The following is a 15,086-nucleotide window of genomic DNA, read 5'->3' as shown; positions in this document are numbered from 1 at the left end:
CATATCAATGCATGGCAATTTATAAATTAATGATTAGAATGAGCAATTCTGATAGACAACATTGTTGATAACATTGCACATATATGATAGATAATTTTGCACATTTTCTATTTGCAATCAGGATCATCCGCAAATGCATTGATTAACAAGCCGGCAAAATGAATTCGAATTCGAAGTGTATACGATTAAGGTCTATTTTGGGATACTAATATCATCATTCATAACCAATTTCCCCATTCAAATACTATCTTAATTTAATTTAAATGAACATCTAATATTAACTATGTGGTACATATTTTCGATTGTCGGTTTTTACATACAATGTAATCCAGAAGACTTGCAATAATACAGCATAAAAATTAAAAAAAAAATACAGCCCAGTTTTGTATAATTTGGTTTTCAAGGATTAATACTCGTAGTAATCCCAGAATTATTTTGACAAAGTAGCGTGTGATAAATTATAACATACATAAAAAATATAGGATTGCAAAGTTATAAATAATTTATAGTTTTATCTTTTCTGTCCCTAACGTAGAGGACCAAGTAATGAATAAAACATTGAAACCCATCTAACATAATTGCAAAAATGTATAAGTGTAATGATATTTTATTTTTATGTCCCTATGTCATTATTTCTCTGGTGATTTCAACTTGTTTTAGATATCTATAGGTACCGGTTACTATTAACTCACCCACTTTCTTGTTTGCGGACTACTTCCGTAGCAACAACAACAACTGCTATACTCAGAATTGTAAGTTTTCTATTTTTAAATAAAGAAGGGGGCAATTGAACAGCTGGAACACCGAGTTGATTTTGACACGCGAAAAGCGCACGGTAATGGATTGCCAGCCAAAGAGAGTGTGTGATGGTACCTGGCGGCCTGTCGCGTCATCCGATAAATTAAATCGAAGGCAGGAATTGTTCAAACAAATTTAAAAAAAGTCCCTGTGGTACATGCGGTAAAAGATGCAGAGATAAGGAACCATTGTCCTTCCGCGTGGCCAGAGTGTCGAGCCGATGGGTAAGAGCTTGGATGTTGACGATTCGAATCGCTCACCGTTGTATTCGATGAAATGGTCAAATACGGAAATCCCGAAGTGTACATTTAATTTGAAAAATTAATAAAAGCACTGAGGGGTGGCTACTAGACGAGTCTGAATACAAGAGTAGTGGCCAGCATAAAATTATTTCCTATTTATGTACGAGTTAAGTGATTCAGTAGCGTTAGATCGTGATCACGCGAGTAAAAGAATCGTGAGTTGAAGAGGAACCCTTACGGTGGCGTCAGGTCGGTGACATTGGCGGAATACTGAGAGTTATATTAGCCATGCCGCTGACACTGAGACGCCAACTTATCCTCGTTTGCATATAATGAGGCCCCTCCACCAAACTGTTATTGTATCCAATCTTAATAGAAACAACAACAATGTGTTTTTGTATATTTTTATGGCGGCCTAAGTATTCGTGATTTTAATAAGCTCTTCATAATTCAATGAACTTTTACTATCCTTGGTAATTTTTATTTTTTAAGTATTATGAGTTTTAGGAGTAAATTGTAGGCGGATGCCTACAATACGTCCACCCACTGTTCCATTAAAGTCTCATGGTTTCTTGGTAGTAAAATATCTAAAGATTATTTTCACTACTTAAGCGTCAATAGCCTAATGTTTAAGGGTACAGATTTCCGATCATGAGGTCGGGGGTTCGAATCCCGCCATTCGACTATTGTCGTAAACCATATCCTAGCACAAGCCTAGAACTTAGTTGGAATGGTGAAAGAAATATTAGTAAATTTACAAAAAAATCTGCTAATATTTAAAAAAAAAACAATTTATTCTACGATGAATAATTTATAGCGTTGCGTAGCATATATAAAGCACGACGACACTTTATTATGATGTGTATTAATCAGATATTCATGCTTCATACGGCTTGACTAATTAAACGCTATAGAAATGCTTAACAGGATTCTTGACTGTGTTAATCACACTTTAAATAAATATGAAAACACTTGTTTGGTTTGCACTAAAGATTCTGTTTCAAATTTTCTTTTTCTATAGTAATATGCTATCAACTCGTATAATTTGCCTAACTATGCAAATGAAATTCAGTAATCTCTACCTATCTTAGTTATGAGTGTAAATTATCTTGATGTTTTTGCATAATTAATTTTCTCTATGTAGTATATTTTCATAAAAAGGCACAACCATGGTCTGACGGTCGGACGAAATAAAAGCGGATCATTGCAAATAATACAGAATGATTCATCTTTTAGTAGGTATATTAATTAATAATATATTCCATCTAAAACATTATAGTAAACAGATTATAGGAAGGATAACTTTAATTGCCAACAATTTTTTTTACATTATATGGTGGCAAACGAGCAAGCGGCCATCAGATTTCGAAGGAATACCAAAGCGACCGATGCCTAATTGTCTTAATTAAATGAAATAATTATTAATTAGCTAATTACTCTAAGAAATTGATTATAGTTTAAGCGACATATAACAGTTTAAACAAATATAAAATGTCTTATTTAACAATAAAAAAACTTATCATATTTCAACTTTTAACACGATCTTTAAACAGTAGTTAATGTTTTTTTTTTATTATATGCGAAAAATTAATATTAAATTATTAATTTTATCATAAACAAATCCATAGTAATACTTTAAAATTTTGCTATTTCATCGCTATTCATAGAAGTATATTTAATTAAAACTACTTACATTAGAAGTCGTCAGCCCTTTCATTTAAAAATAAAACAATTGTCACTAAGACGCGCGCGAAAACATTTTTGTAATCGTAAAATGGCGCGAAAACACACTTGTAGAGGCGTAATGGAGCGGTCGGCGCGAAAGATATTGTCGTACTGACCCGCTCTATTCTATTACTGGCGATACACTCTGTAGCCTATCGTTTTCTATTATAATACGTACTTAGATCTACATTTAATTGATACATTTTTAAAATCTGTTACGAATAAAAACGCCAAATTATCTTACCTAGAAATCAAGTCCGAGATAACCTTATCATTAAAAAGAAATTATGACAATTTTGTGCTTTAATAATTAAAAATAAAACCCTTTCTTAATTTATATAAATAAATTGATTTATTCTATTTCTTAAGCTATTAAATGACAACAAAATCACCAGTTAACTCTTTAAAAAATGCACACAAATTAAAATGTCATTCATTGCAAAAAATTTCACTGAGTTTAAAAGCAAAATATGTTTTGAGTTAATATCGTTTTTGTTGCTTTAAGCATTTCTTTAATATATCAAAAAAAATTCATAATAAAGGTCTATATTTCTCTCTCGCATTATTCTTAAGTGATAAATTGAAGTGATAATTGAAGCAATTTTTTTCAAATAAAAGACAGCGTTGAAATATAAGTTGATACTTCATAGCCTCTAGTTACTTTAATTAAATACCCTGACAAAGCTTAGCAGGAAGTCGTTGTTTGAAATTGTCTGCCACCGCTTTATTAAAATTTACTAGACTGTTAGACAATTCACCACCAAAAGTAGATAATTATTTCAATCGACGATCAATTTTTACTTTATAGTATAAGTAACTGTCTAAAATTTATTACGTATTTCACTAATTTTAATAAAAATGTTGCCAGAACTTTTAATTAATTATTTTTTGAAGTTTTTTGTTCCGTGAAGTGACAAGATATTCTAGGTGAAATTGAACAAAAAATCGTGTTATCGAAGGTTATTCTCAACTTAACGATGAATAAACGATAAAAGTTTTACGGTAAATTTAATTAAAATTTATGCGATACTAAATACTTAACTGGTGCTTGGCTAATAAATGCTTAAATGAAACTTTAAGCTCTATTACAAAGACTTATAATTACAACTTTCCTTTAAACCTACCCAGCCTTATCTTAAATAAAACATAGCTTTTCAGGAAACTATGCAAATTCGAATTACGGTGGCCGCTTACTCGTTTATGACATTTTACCTTATGGACGATATTAAAATGTACGTATTGTAATAATTGTAATAAAAAATGATATTCGAAATCTTACTTCTTACTAATATTATAAATGCGAATGTTTATATGGATGGATGGATGTTTGTTTGAAGATATCTCCAGAACGGCTGAATGGATCTCAATGAAATTTGGCAAGAATGTAGAACATAGTCTGGAAGATTACATAGGCTACAAATCATATTTTTTTTTAATTACTCGCAAACGGAGTCGCTGGCGACAGCTAGTTTTTAATATAATAATAGCATGGAATTTATGTGCATTACGTAATGTGGCGTATAATTTCTGTACGTGCTTTGAAGTAGCTTCGGAGACAATAATGTTATGAATACGACAGGATAACATGAGAGAACTGAACACTTGTGGGATTGTCTCACGCTCCATTGTCAACATGTTACGTAGGCATACGAGATTATTGAATAACAAGGAACGGTAGCACTTGCGTAATGAATTAATCAAAACAAACCTTCACTTAAATAACTCTGCTAAATTATATTAGATTCCGTCTACGTGGATTAAAAAAAAACCTTAATTAGTTACCTATGTACTCTACATCTGTGCCAAACTTCATCAAGATCCGTTGAACCGTTTCAGAGATATACCTTTTAACATCCATCTAGCTATTTAAATTTTCGCATTTATATTAGTAAGATTATGAAAACTAAAGCAATCATGACAGAGCAACCTAAATATAATTCAAAGTTTCCGTCGCGATAATGCCTTACGCAGTCTGAGCCAAGCACAAAAAACGAATCCGAAAACGCGTAGCGTTAATTTAAGCGATCTGAGAATAGATAACTGCGCCTAAGACTGTTCAAATGTATTTGTTAAGTGAGGGATCTTGTAAATTTTCCAATATATATTTGTGTTTGAACTTTTCTAATCGCGTTATCTAGAAATCGCGTAACCGTAGATATATAAGTATTATCTATACTAAAGTGGAAATATTTAATTTTTTGTTTGCATTGAATAGGCTCCAAAAGTACTGAGCGGATTAGAAAAATTCTTTCACCGTTGTGATGCTACACTATGCTCGGGTGACATAAGCTATATTTATTACTAGATCTTTTTAAATCCCCTGATGCCAAAATCGCAGGTAACTACTATTATGTTCCGTTCTGGTAGAATCATTCTAAAAACTCAAATAATTTTAAAGAGTAAAATGTTATGCAATTCAATCTCTTCCCCGGGGTCGTAGAGTCTACTATCTTCAATTGATTTGTTTAATTAACTATTGTTTTTGAACACTTTTTCATCAGTAAAAGACAACGTACAATGTCCAAACATTGTATAGCAGTGTATATTGTATATTCAAATATATTGTCCCGGATGAGTTAAATTTTAGGTGTAATTCTCGGCAGTTAATGACATTTCGTAAACCATAGCCACGTGCGATGAACGTGTTAGTTGAATGCGTTCAGAACAGCTCGCACATTTCTCCTACATTTGTTAAAATGTTTGTTTTAATTTATTTTTAGACATGCTCCAGCCGTAGCAACCAGTCGGTCCGCCATAAATTCTAAAAATGGCTTATGATTATTACTCGAATGCTCACGTTTTGGGCACGTTATAAACGAATGTATTGACAAAATGTTTCTAGCAAATACTCATTATCTTTTGTTAGCATTGATAACACACTGGAGGTAATTTTATGAAAATGTACACTGATTTTAAAAGAGGACATAATAAATTATTACTTGTTTCAGCAGTAAATGATATTTACTCAAGAAAACAAACAATTGTGAAATGCTGAAAGAAATTCTTATACCGGTATCTATTTTAGAAATACATATTTAAGGGTACAACATTCTCTTTTATAACCACGTTGATTTGTATAATATTAATCACCGGCTGCCAAAGGGTTAAAACACGTGTTTAACTTAACAAAGTCTAACTGTATATTTTGTAGTAATAAAATATTATTTGAATATTTTATAGTATAGAATATGTAACTACACTACGGTATGTATCTATCGCCATCCCTTTTGTTCTCTTTGATATGACAGAGACTAAAATATGTATTGCTACAAATCACGGGTTTCAAATTCTACGATGAGGAAACATCAGATTGCATCGAAAGCGGATAGAACAAGTGGCTTACGTTACATTTCTACATGACTGAATACCACATTTGAAGAGCTATGTCAACCCCGATCTGACAAGCTCATGTCAACAAATTCATATCTGAGGTGAGGTTCTATTGAACATCTGTCGTAGAAACAAAAGCATATTTTAGTAAAAGTTAAACAAAAGCTAGTAGTGAGATTTGAATCATTATTTTTTCTAGACTTCAAGAAAAATTTCAATTCAGCTCTATCGAGTAAAATCATGATAGTCTTGTTGTATTTTTTATCATAAACCCATAAAATTAAAATATGATTTGTCTATTTACTCATAAATTATTATTTTTTAATTTACCATTCAACAACAGCCTGTGTTTGAATATATCAATACAATAATATATTTTCCATCAATTTACACAAAAGCTTAGGCGAATCGCCTTAAGAAAGATTAATCATTTCACAAATTGATACTAAAAATATTGGAGTAATGAACACACAAAAAAGTAGGCGCGGTAAGAAAGGTAAACAAGCGTCGTGTACCTTTATTTATACAACTTGACAACGTAAGCTAATTAGGGTACATTGTTTATAAACTTCAAATAACATTTATAAAACATGAAAACACAACCTTCTTAAAATATATAGTATTTTTTTAAATAAAAACGTTATTCATTATTAACATCAGTTCCGTTGTTTTTAGTGGTCTAAACTATACAATCGTCATAAAAAATAACTAAATTGAGGAAACATTTATTACATCGCGGAATTATTGAGTTAATCTTAAAGAAACCGTTGAAAACAGTCTATACGCTATTCCAGGCTGTGTACTATATTTGTTCTTACTACTAGCCCGATGAGTATAAGCGTTTTCCCTTCATTCACACAAGCGCTTTTTTACCGCGCAAAAAAAAGCGTTGAATTGAAGAAATACATTTCATACGGCGGCGCTTTTAAAATGCGATGACTTTAATTGCATATTGTTGCAATTTGAGTCCTAGACGAACGAAATAAGTATGATTTTAAAACGTCACTCAAAGGCCGCCAACTCCGAGGTTGAACGCGGCGTTAAAAAAGCGCTCGTGCGATAAGCGATTAAAGTTGATTAATAACAAACATAGAACGGAATTGGAATGAAAAAAACGTAGTAGCGTATGCATTCCGTTCAACAGTTTTGAAGTTACGTGGCAACGATCATCCATCTATCCATACGAACTTTCTCATTTATATTATTAGTTAAATCATAATATTTCACATAGATATTAATAAATTAACTATCTGAAATCATATGCCTTTTTCCTTCTTTTTGACACTTCCTATGATAATAAAAATAAGCTATATTTTTTAAATATTAAATCTACTCCAGTAGTGTTATAGTTTATATAAACAGTCTTTTCCGCTAGTCATTCTTGATGAGTATATATTAATGGAAAAGGACTCAAATGAAAAAAAAAATACATCCTTAATAAACTGGATTTGGAAACTGAACGTGAAAAAAAGACAATTAAAAATATTTAAAAAAAAAATGATTTCTACTTACAATATACTCCCATCGATCGAGTGACATTTAAAGCATTATTAATAGATTAACACACTCCTGTAGTTCGAGGAAAAGACGTAACAATTTCACTCAATCACAAAGTTTCCGATAACCTGGCTAGTTGTAGCAAACGGCGATTCCTACGAGAGACTTTGCCGTACTGGCTGCGGCTCGCCTTCCCCACACTATCATACACTGCGATTTAAATTCTTAATAAAAAAAACTATTATAGTAGATATTCAACTAACTATTTTAAACAATACATTAAAACTGTTGCGCTTTAACAACAATATACAAATACGAGTATTATTTTTAGCTATATTAAAAGTTACAATACGTTCTTATAGAATTTCTATTAAATGTGTATAAAAAAAGTTTTTGCGGTAAAGGAAAACATCAAGATGGAATATGCACATATCTGTGAAGAAATTCAAAGGTATGTGTGAAAACAACCAACCCGAAATGGGCCAGCATGGTTACCCCCAACTTAGGATCCGAGCCCCTCAGTAGGAACGTATGTATAGTAAGCTGATGATGATAAAAAAGACACAGGAGCAATTATAAAGTTTATCATTAAATAGAAACATTCACGACCTTTTTATGAAAAGTAAGATTAAAGTTTGAGACTTCAATTACTTAATACAATTTAATAAATTAAAAACGTTATTAAAACTGCAAGAAAAGTGCATCGAAAAATATAAAGTAAGATGGAAATAGATAAAAAAATATTATGGAAAGATTTAAGAAATGAAAAATATTTTTATAGCGCTTTGTTAACATTATTTTATTTATATTGAATAAAAGTGAATTGCTGTCTGGTACAAGCAAAACTACGAAACAAGAACATCGCGAGCAGACAGCTGAGGGAGATAAGTAACGAAGGCAAAAATATATGAATCGGATGTGATTTAATTTTTATTTCTGTTTAAAAAAAGAATTCAAAGGTTATGTTGCCTACATATCTGGAAATTCTTAGCTTGGAGATATCTACGTGCAGAGGTCACTTCGCTATTTTTGCGAAATAAAGTAGCCGCTGACTCGTTAGTTACCTTTTACTATAAAGAATATTCTATTTCTAAACATTACTGTAAGAGAAGCCTTGTGCAAGATATGCAGGTAAAATGCTTTGTAATTAGTGATGACATAACGACATTGACAGAGCTTTGAATCTCTCGGTCAGTGGAAATGGTCATTTAGTATTGATGAATTACAATCAACGCGTCATTTGTCTAGTAACAGTTCCATCAGAAGGGGCTCCAAATTATTGTATATAACTAATATTTCAAAACTATTCTAAGTATATTGCTTTAATTTTTTTTAAAAAGATGGCGTAGTGTTATTTATTTTGCATATGCTACCTCTCCAATCATGATGCCTTCAGTACTTGTACGATAAAATGTTAAAACTAAGAATAAACTTTCAAAACATTTCATTTTGTAAATTTTCGAAAAAATTGTCGAAAAATAGAAAATTTGGTAACATAATAATTAAAAATCCTAATGTGGCATACAAAAATGTTATATCGAGTACATGAGGAACTTAAATAGTGTCGGCGTTGCTCACTCTTACCTTTATTCAAAGAAAATTATTGCGATGATAGTGTATTGTGTGTTTCAATGCAGTGAAAACTCAAGCTTGAATGAATGTTCCAACACATTAGTCCTACTAGCTGTTTCTGCTGCTTAAAATACTTGACCGATTTTGAAATGTCAGGTGTCATTTGGATGGCATTCTCCTTCATGTTATATGAATTATATATCATATACTAGCGGACCCGACAGACGTTGTCCTGTCTACACGTCTTTAATTTGAATAAATTAATCTGAAGTTAATATTTGATGAACATTTTGAATCTAAACCTTTCCAGATCCCCTTGAACACACACAAAAAATTTCATCAAAATCGGTCCAGTCGTTTGAGAGAAGTTCAGTGACATACACACTCACAGAAGAATTATATATATATAAAGATAAATTCATAATATAATAGTCATTATGGTTAATTAATTTTCCAATTACTTACTACATGTTTCCCATTATTGATTCGTTATACGAATAATAAAAGCAAAAGTACACAAAGATAAATGAGACCAGACAAGTCTTATTTGCAATGTATTATTTGTTCCCAGATAAAAAGTCTGTGCGTATGCAAACAAACGTTCATGTTTTACGCAAATTAATGCTCGATATCGAAAGAAAACTAAATTCATATTTTATTCATAACAAAGTCTTTAATGTGGCTAACAAAGATGCTTAAAAATGCTGTTCAGAACAAAGGAAATATTCATGCAATTTAAGAGGTCAGAGCTAAGGCATTTTACTCAAACCACAATCTAATTAAAGTTCTTTTCCATGTCTAGATAAAATCATAAAAAAAAACAGTTATAAAAGAAAAGTATAATATTGTAATTATAACACATTGTCAAAATCACCATCAATCCCGTCAATCTTTAACTGTCTTTTCCACTGGACAGGCGAAACTTTTAACCTATTTAATTCTCGCCATTTTAGCGCATATTTTAGGAGTTGGTAGCACTGATTGTAACTCGAACTAAGAGATATAATTAGCAGACTAGTAAATTAAATTGACGTTTAATTGAGAGCGAGAGAATAGCTGTCATTTCCAAATAACAAACCTATCTACCGTATTTCTATAAATATCTGTGTTCTATAATCATAACATGATTATAGAACACTGACTAATTATAATTCATGTTGGCAACGAAAACATTGTCAGTGAATACAACAGTATTAAAATATCAAATTTGAAATTCAAAGGGTTTTAACAATAAGAAAAGGTTAAGCACCCCTGTAACATGAATGAGCCTAGACTCAATTAAAGATCAATCTATTGGCCTTTTACCTAATTTCTCTAAAATCTTCTGCAATATTATTTTTAGCAGTATACATTAAATACTCGTAAAGTAGGTAGTACGTTAAAAGGCGTGGCGACTAAATGTTATATCACATAATTGCTTCATAAATTCACCCAAAAATGGTTTTAACAGCCACTAAATCTTTGAAACGATCATGCATAAATCGTAAAAGCTAAATGTGGATTATGAGTTACTATTATACATCTTATTTATCTTTGTCTAGCTAACGTTACTATAATACAATTAGTATTACTTAATATTGTTTTGTAATAACTACTTAATTTAAGAGAAATGTTTTTGACGTTGTTGCATGCATTCGAATACAAAGAGCAAAATGTTGCAAATAATCAAGATAATTCGCTTGCTCTAAGATCATTGTTTGCAAAATCGTGAGATGAAAAAGTGGGTTCGAATACTAATGGATATCGATCGGCAATAAAACGATGATCCGTTCAACACATAGTTAAAACTTTAGACATTCTCTTCCACGTTCGTGTGGCATTCCGCCTATTATGTTGAAGTTGGATGGATAGACAAATTTGCGCGCAATGTCGACGACTACAATGAATCTCCATGCTATAAAATTAATGCTTGTTTTCTGTTATTTTCTTCGTGTTATTTACAACGTGTATAAGTGTTTGATATTGCCCTATTGGGCAATAATTGAATTGATTATTATGAAGAAGACAACACACGTGATAAAAAATGTACTTACATACACTTTTATTAACACATTGAAGTTTAACACAAGACACAATAAGAAACTACATATCAACAGATTGTATGAACGTCGTTGTAAAGACTCCGGGACGCCCGACAGATAACCCACCACTGGCGATTTCTTTCTTTGTATCGCTTCTATAACTATAGCTACTCTATGTGTACTTCATACTTTAGACTCCATTGTTATAATATTTTGTAAACCAATCATGTCACAGTAGTTGATATATCATAGTAGGGATCAAAGCAAACGTTATAATGCTATGTATTCATATAAGTTGAAATACTTTCGAAATTAAAAATATTAAATATATCCTTCAACTAAAACCTAATAAGAACATTATGTTAGTGTTTTTTATTTGTGTTTTTTTTTATTGTTGTATAATATGTTTGTCTAAGGATTTTGTTATGAGATAATTAAATGCCACAACGCCCGAAAAATGCAAATTGTGTAAATAAATAAATAAATATAGTTTTATCATAAAACGAATTAAATGTTCATAGTAACGTAAAATTTTCTACAAAACATTCTCTTTTTAAATAGAATTCAAGATGTGGATTGCATTGCGGAAAAAGCAAAGCTTCGTATGCAAGACATAATGACTATCCGTTCGTATGCAACAAATGACACTCCGGGGTAGAATGAACAAAATGACACCTCACTCGTCAAAATGTTTTCAGTCATCTAGGCTTTAGGGGTTTATTATAAAAATTACATACAAAAAAATATACAACACGCCTAAATCAATCTTTTAAAAAGTATGCAATATACATTGAAGTATAGCAAATATTTCTATATTGCAATTGTACGATACTGTATTGAAAAATTCAATATTAAACGAATAATATTTCAAGTTATTTAATAATATTCTACTAAACGCAATAAATATGAATATCGAGTACACACACTTCCAACTTCAGCTTTATTGATCACATGGAGAAGTTCAGGTCAATATAACCGTGCGTTTTCATTGCATAAAAACGCATTTAAAAACATATCGTCGTATTTCTCATTATCAAAAACTGAGATACCTACCTTTTTATACAGGTCACTGTTTAAGCTAAAACTAATCTTACTTCGTACTAATACTTGCGAATGTTTGGATGGATGGATGTTTATTTGAAGGTATCTCCAGAACGCCTGCATGGATCTCGATGAAATTTGGCGTAGATATAGAACAAAGTCTGGAAGAACATGTGTTCTAGCCTACGAAAGTTACTAAGTATCGTTTTTTTTTAATTCAGCTGACGTGAAGTTGTAAATACCTGTGTTATAAAAATGCTAAAGCCGTATTAAAATACACTAATTCGGACAGAATACGAATACGGATCTCGATGAAATGTGGCATACATATAGAATATAGTCTGGAAGAAGACATGGCAACTAAATAATTATGTTTTTTTTTTAATTCTCGCGGACGGAGTCGCGGACGACAGTTAGTAGATTATAAAACGAAAAAACTATTTGGCTGAATAATTAAAAAAAAAGATCAAACTGAAAGGTCAACTTATTCGCTTGTGCAAAAACTTGAACAACACTGTTAGAAAAACAAACTTTAGAACATTATGTTTTTATAATAAAACAATGTTGTTTACGTAAACATTATTATATGTTAATTAGTATCTTCTTATAAACATTAAGCTTTGTTTGTCTTCACAAACAATGTTCAACTTGGAAATTTTCGTGTACTACGTTACTAAGAATGTAAACAACTTCTCTGGAACCAAAATAAATTTTTGAAGCATATATGTTGCCTTTCGTATTAACTAAACTCCTGATTTATAGTCCTATCTCAACAAATATGTAAGTGTTAACTCGTTTATAAATAAATTAGATTTTTAATATAAAACGTAAATCGATTTATATCGATATTTGATATGAATCGATTTATTATTTCAATCAAATTGTTCAAACGCTTTTCGTTCCTACGTTTTGATCGGCGTTATCACGTTCCGTGATGGATTTTTCTCACCCGATCCCTTATCCTGACAAAAACTGATCGTAAATCAAGAGAATGTCAAGACATCATCCCGGGATAAAACAGATAAATCCTTTGAGGTGAAAGAAGTTTATGATGTAATCGTTATATTTTCGAAGTCTAATATATATAACGTTAATTGTTTCAGTACGATTCTGTTTCTCCGTGGGCATTATTCGTAATCTATGTCCTTAATCTGGAATCCTAATCTCTATTGTTTATTCGTAAGCTTCCTTCTCCTATAAAAAAAAACTATAATTCAATATAATTTTTATGAGTAACTGAAATATAATATTTCTTTGCTATATTTAAAGCATAGAAATTCATCGGAACTAATTACCTCTTAATAAATTTTCAGGGTATATGTTAGGAATTAATTAACCAGCTGCGCCATTGCAACTTGTTAATTTCGAATGCAAATTCCCAATTAATTACAAAGCGCTGAAATTAGTTGTCGGATAAAACAACCACTTTCAAAGATAGACGCTAAATATAGCCTCGCCACAAATCATTGTAGCGAGAGAATAAAGTCTAACTGTGGCTTTCGACTGCAGTGGCCACGGAGCCTATATTCTTACTATGACTATGGGAATGACACTAGTATTGAAGCATATTTTCGAAACGAAGAGTCTAAAATAAAATAATTAAGCGGCTGAACGGGTATTTGGAGCCATCAACAGGTGTCCACTTTCCCCGATCCAGTCCTGGGCCTGGAGCTCCTAATTATCTTTACAAATTAAAAAATATATTAAATCAAAATATCCGAAGAAAAACGGAATTAATAACTAATTACCGATTATTATTGTCTAAAAGTATTCTCGAAGCAGCTTAAAATATATTTATTGAAACAACAGGGTGTTAGAACAATAAGGTGTTTCTTAAACTTAAACCACAGAAAAATTGTATTTTATGCTAAAAGTCGAAAGTTCTAAAACATTTCGGGTATAAAACTTATTCTCGCATACCGTTATACCTTAACCGACCCTTATTTTACTATTACTCGACTTTATATAATAAAAACAATTTTTATTATCGTAAAGACGGATTTCTGACGTTTCTCTGTTTATTTAATTTCGGCTTTGTTTCGAAACGAAGGATGCTCACTTACCTGGTACGAACAGATAACAAGTCTAATGTCATATTATATTGCCACTTACGTTAGCATGGAAGTTCATATTTACATTCTCTCGTGTAAATAATATTTAAGTCGACGTAGATTAACAACTTTAAGGACGATCGGCTGTTTCATGTGATAGAAAAAAATATATAAAAACTAAATAGTGATAAGTAAAGAATAAAAAATCGCGTATCAAATGTTAAACTTTTCATTAGCTTATGAATATTTGTGTATCAAATTGTTATCATTGTTGAATAATTATTATTGTACCTTATTAAATGACATAATTTAGAAGGAAACTCGTCAGATTTTTTTCAGGCAGAACAGTAGGATGAAAAATTGTGCAATTAGGTTGTATTTTTAAAAGTCCCATCTATCAATAAACAGAAAAATCAAAAAAATCGTCTACAGGCCTATAGATGGCGGTACTGTTCAATAGATGGCACCATTGTGAAAAGGATGTTGCTACTGGCAAATAGATGGCACTACTGGCTAATAAATTTATCGCTACTCTTAAATAAAGGTAACTGCTAAAGAAAAGATACAAATGGCCGAGCCGAGTGTGCTGTGTTGCCATCCTTACGAACATATCTTTATGTTAATGTTGATTTCCATTTTATGATTATTGATATTAAATAATTTTAAAATGAGTGTGTAGATAAAAAATAGATACACCAGTTTTTCTATAAAGTTTAATTAAAAGAATATTTTATGCCGTGAAAGAACTGACATGAAACAGATGCAGAGTAATCTTGTCTATTATAATATCTATGATATTTCAAAATGGC

The 15,086-nt window shown here is 31.1% G+C and overlaps 1 protein-coding gene across 3 annotated transcripts in view; it reads right to left on the bottom strand.

Annotated features, from left to right (window-relative positions):
- The window catches only part of NGR-A20 (neuropeptide receptor A20), a 33,010-nt gene extending 21,755 nt beyond the window's left edge, over nucleotides 1-11,255 (bottom strand). The window contains exon 1 of one of the 3 annotated variants that reach the window (XM_013307155.1): nucleotides 11,198-11,255. The gene's annotated coding sequence lies outside the window, so the exon portion shown is untranslated. Of the gene's footprint in view, nucleotides 1-2,733; nucleotides 2,862-7,607; nucleotides 7,771-11,197 lie in introns of those variants that run through there. The other 2 variants (XM_013307152.1, XM_013307153.1) reach the window with 2 other exon arrangements.
- Between the last annotated feature and the right edge of the window lie 3,831 nt (nucleotides 11,256-15,086).

This window comes from Papilio xuthus, unplaced genomic scaffold, assembly GCF_000836235.2.
Source record: "Papilio xuthus unplaced genomic scaffold, Pxut_1.1 DF828142.1, whole genome shotgun sequence".
Classification (NCBI taxonomy): Eukaryota; Metazoa; Arthropoda; class Insecta; order Lepidoptera; family Papilionidae; genus Papilio; species Papilio xuthus.
Note: the sequence above shows the minus strand (reverse complement) of the source record. Positions and strands in the feature narration are given on the sequence as shown.